The sequence below is a fragment of the Chenopodium album genome, chromosome 20, assembly GCF_948465745.1.
Source record: "Chenopodium album chromosome 20, dcCheAlbu1.1, whole genome shotgun sequence".
NCBI lineage: Eukaryota > Viridiplantae > Streptophyta > Magnoliopsida > Caryophyllales > Amaranthaceae > Chenopodium > Chenopodium album.
In genome coordinates this window covers 18,809,092-18,814,156 of record NC_137853.1, presented here as the reverse complement: position 1 = coordinate 18,814,156, position 5,065 = coordinate 18,809,092, and the positions used below count along the sequence as shown (strand labels likewise).

At 40.3% G+C, this 5,065-nt stretch overlaps 1 non-coding gene across 1 annotated transcript; it reads left to right on the top strand.

Moving 5' to 3' along the window:
- Positions 1-2,250: 2,250 nt before the first annotated feature.
- Positions 2,251-2,356, top strand: LOC145599906 (small nucleolar RNA R71). Its single transcript, XR_014104153.1, has one exon. It is a non-coding gene; the product is annotated as a small nucleolar RNA R71 (small nucleolar RNA).
- Positions 2,357-5,065: the final 2,709 nt, after the last annotated feature.

The following is a 5,065-nucleotide window of genomic DNA, read 5'->3' as shown; positions in this document are numbered from 1 at the left end:
CAAATCCACATTTTTCTTTTCTCAACTTCTTCCTCTTTCTCAACTTCTTGGAATCACGAGCCTTCTTCTTTGGCTTGTTGTTCAATGTAGACGGAACTTCAACATCCACAATCATAGAGACATCCCCTTCATCTTGAGGAATAAGCTCAAACCAACTAGGAATCTCAACTTTCTCCTCGTCTACGAGCTTCGAAATCATCATTTTCTCTTCACTAACCTTCATGCTATCAAAACTTGAAAGAACATCATCAAAATTCTCAAGAGCATCGTTAGTTGAAGAGTCAATCATACAAACATTGTCAATAGAACGAGAGGAACTTGCACACATCATTTCTTGCACAAGAGACAAAGATTCATGAATTGGTTTCAACTTAAAACTTTCCTCCTTCTTACCAACTCTCAAAGTAATGCGGCCCCCTTTAACATCTATCAAAGCTCCCGAGGTGGTTAAGAAAGGTCTCCCTAGGATGATAGGAATGTGTTCATCTTCCTCAATTTCTAACACCAAAAAATCAACGGGGAAAATAAACTCTCCTATCTTGAGTGGGACATCCTCAACTCTACCCTTAGGAATTTAGATAGATCGATCGGCCAATTGAAGGGTTACATTGAATGGAAGAAGTTCACCTAGATTGAGTCTTTTGAAAACCGAGTAAGGCATGATGCTCACACTAGCACCTAAGTCTCAAAGAGCATTCTCAAACATCAACTTCTTGATTTTGCAAGGGATAGAGAAATTCCCCGGATCTTCCAACTTCTCCGGTAACTCCCTAGGAATTAGAGCACTAAAGCACTTTCCCATTTCCACCGAACTAACCTCATTGCAATCTCTCTTCCCATCTAGAATCTCTTTGAGGAATTTGGAATATCTAGGCATTTGTGGGATAGCTTCGGTGAAAGGGATAGAAATATGAACCTCCTTAAGCATCTCAAGAAATTTGCTGAATTGTTCATCCATCTTGTGCCTCAAAAACTTTTAAGGATAGGGTAGATCGTGAATTCTTATCTCCTCACACTTTTTCTCATCATCCTTCTTTTTCTCTTGGTCTTCCTCACAACTAACACCTTTATACACAACTCTCTCATCTTCCTCCCTCGAAACACTCCTCTCCTCATCTTCCTCAATGGACCTAGAAACTCCCTCATTAAGAACTCTTCCACTCCTAATGGTGACGGAATAAACGGGTTTCTTAGGTTCCACTCCTTGAGAAGGCAAAGAGGAAGGACTAGCATAATCCTTAAGAGTGTTTGCAAGTTAGGTTATTTGTGTCTCAAGCATTTTGTTATGAGTCATCATCTCATTAAATTTCTTATCACTAACCGCCATATAGGTGTTAATGATCTTGGTTTGTTTAACAATCAACTCTTCCAAATTTGACTTAAATGATGATGGTTGGGAATAAGAATTTTCACCATTGGTTTGGGGCTTTAGAGCAAAACCGGGAGGGGGTCCCCTTTGATTGTTGTTTTGAAAATTTCTCCTATTTTGGTTATTATTCCAATTCCCTCGGCCTTAACTATTGCCACCATTATAGTAATGGTTACCAAAACCTTGAGATTATCCTTGATTACCATACCCATGGCTTGAGTTTTGATTATTATAACCTTGGTTGTTATAGTTCCCTCGGAAACCTTAGTTTCCTTGGTTCCTATATCTTCCATTGTTATAATTATCAAAACCACCTTGAGGATGAGAATTCCTATTACCAAAGCTCTTAGATTATTCAAACCTTTGACCACCATTAGCATTAGACACAAAGTTCACATGTTCACATTCATTATTTTCAACATCATCACATCCATCAACAAAAGCTTGTGAACACATGGAAGAATCATGATCATAAGAACCACATGAATCACTAAATACACAACCACTTGGCATGTTATTAGAAGTAGAAAGAGAAGATTTAGATATTGTACCTCTCCCTTTGGATTGGGAGGGAATTCGTGGACACACTCTCAAGCTTCGCTTTGATTGATCTCATCTCCTTCCCTAGATTTGAAATTTGGGAAGACAAGTTGTTGATTACGTTGAGATGATCCATGGAATAGACCGTTGAGCCACTCCTACTAGTAGACTCTCTCTCTCCTTCTTGCCAATATCTATAGTATCTCACAACATCCTCAATTATGTCAACTACCTCTTCTTCCATTCTATTCATGATAGGACCACCGGCTCCTCCATCTAGGAATGACTTGCCTTGAGCACTCAAACCTCCATAGAAAATTTGGATCACTTGATAGGTAGAAATCCCATGATGTAGACATTCTCTTTGGTACTCCTTGTACCTCTCCCATGCTTCATAGAGATTCTCATTAGGTCTTTGCTTGAAACCTTGGATTAATGCCCTAGCCTTTGTCGTCTTCTTTTGAGGGTAAAAGCGAGACAAGAAAGCTCTAGTAGCATCATCCCATGTTCTAAGCGAATTAAGCTTAACCTCTTTATCCAACCACTCTAAGGCACGACCAATGAGAGAAAAGGAAAACAACTTTAGCCGAATGAACTCTTGAGAAATGCCGTTCACCTAAATGGTATTACAATACTTCTCAAATTACTTTAGGTGATTCAACGGACTCTCACTCTTGGCTCCACTAAATTGCCTCCGCTCTATCAAAGTAATCATGGCCGGTCTTATCTCAAAATCATTCGCCGGTGTTGTAGGTGGAGCAATGCCACTCTCAAACCTATAAGCACCGGGAATGCCCAACTCCTTCAAAGCTACCCTTGGATTTGTTGGGGTTTGGTGAGTCTGACTCACCGCGGAAACAACCCCGACCCAAGGAACCACTCGTAATTAATAAAACCATAAAGCATAAATAAATAATCATAAGAAAAGGAAGAACGAATCATACCCTTGAAGCGAGCTTCGCCCTCACAAAATGGGCTCTTACTTGAAAGCCTTGAGCACCGCAAATGCCGTGCCTCCAACGGTATCCACCCACAAAGGACGAACACGACTTTTTAGGTCCGCTACCTTGGAGTTAGCAAGGTCCGACCAAAACCCTAGTGTTAATGGAGTTTAAGAGTTTTGCCAAAATATGGAATACTCTTTCTAACTCCCACTCAAGCACTTTACTTCAAATCCCAAGGTTGGTATTTATAGAGGAATGTATGAGTGGGAATTTCTATCCCATCAATGTGGGATTATGAAATTCCACAAATTAATTTAAAGCTAAATTAAATTAAAATTGCAAACTAATAATAAATGTGAAATGGGTTGGTGAGGACCACATGGACAGTAGGGGACCATACTTGCTCCCCACTCAATCCTCTCCTTGTGCCACATGTCCTCACCGACTTGCTCCCATATTCCCCTAGCTTCCCATAGTGACCGGCCCTATGGCCCAAGCCACAACCCCAGCCCGAGCCAAGCCCCGCACCAAGTTGCGGGCTGCTGCTGTGCGGCTGCTAGCTGCTGCTGTGCGTGGTTGCTAGCACGGTGCGCTAGCACGCACCTAGCCAGCCATGCTAGGCTCGGCTTGGTGCGCTTGCTAGCCACCTATGCTGGGACATTTTTGCCCCTAGCATTCGGATGCTCGGGGCACTCCGATGGTAGGGGTATTTTGGGAATATGGTCGATTTATTATTATTTTTGCGCGTCTCGTCATTTTATTATTTTTGACTCGACTTCCGACGATCGGTTTCGACGCTCCAAGCTCGAATTACCGACGTCTAAATATTTAACACTCGGGCGATGAATTAATTTCTTCCGAATTAATTCGTCGAGTCGGTTCGTATATTTTGCTTAGGTGTGACCCGAAGGGTTCAGTCAAGATTAAGCTGTAATATTAAATATATTAATATTACTGATCGGAAGCGGCCTCCACCCAGGCATTCCGATCACTTGACCTTGCTGAATATATTAGCTTTCTAATAATTTTGAACTCGCTATCAGAATAATACACTTGTTCGAAGGACACCATTCCTTTTAGGATTCTCTCCCATTCCTCCCTCTTGCATCTCTTCCTTAAACTCTTCTTCACTTGAAGAACTATACCCCAAGGATCGATTAGCTATTCTTCTTCTTTGAGAGTGTCCTTTCGATTTCCGGGTCAAAAGGCACAATAGATCAATCACGAGCGCTATGCATGCAAAATTTCAAAAGAAATTGTTAGTAACACCGCTACAAGTGTAGCCTAAACGGAAGAAATAAAATCTTTTTGTGTGTTTTCAATTTGATGGAATAGACTCAACAACAACACACAATCACGACACCATTCCCCGGCAACCGTGCCATTTTGATCGATGGCGAAATGGTAGGTCGTTGGACTACCCTCCCCAACTTGTCAAACAAAATTTATAACACTTAACCAACCCTTATACAAGTATAGTGGTAAGTCAAGGATCGAACCCAAAGGAATGGTGAGTAATGGTTTATTGTCTATGGCTAAGCTATCCCGAAATCAAAGGCATGGTTGTAATGCTAAGACTAGAACGAACACAACAAATTAACTTGAAGAAATCAAATATGATAAGCACTAGGGCTAGGATCCACAAGCATTCATAATGGAATTGGCTAATTGGAGGTCAAATTGGCTAAGTCAAACAATGTGAGGAAAAATCAATCATGCAACCAATAGAACATATCAAGCTATTCTCCTAGAGGTCTAACTAGCGCCAACTACAATAAACTCTAGCTAGGAAACATCACAAGACACCTCAATTGTGTAAATGCAAGCCAGAAATCAATGGTTCGTATCAATGTGAACTTACAATGCAATCTAGTGCAACAATAAAAGTTGGTCAATCTTCAATTAATCACACACATGCACAGGATTCATTAACCAAATTTTATCACACTATCAACTCCATCAATTATCCCCAATTAGCACTAATCCATTACTCATACATGCTTCACCATTGCCCTAGCAAGTAAACTACTCACTAATCATGGTAATTAAGATCAAAACATAACTAATCAACACATTCATCATTATCATATTACACTACAAGAAAATTTATCTATAGAGGCAAAGCTTTGAGGCAAATAATTTTTCATAGCCTCTAAAAGATATATTTAGCATCAATTAAATTATGATTGTCTCTAAATGTTAGTTTTTGCAA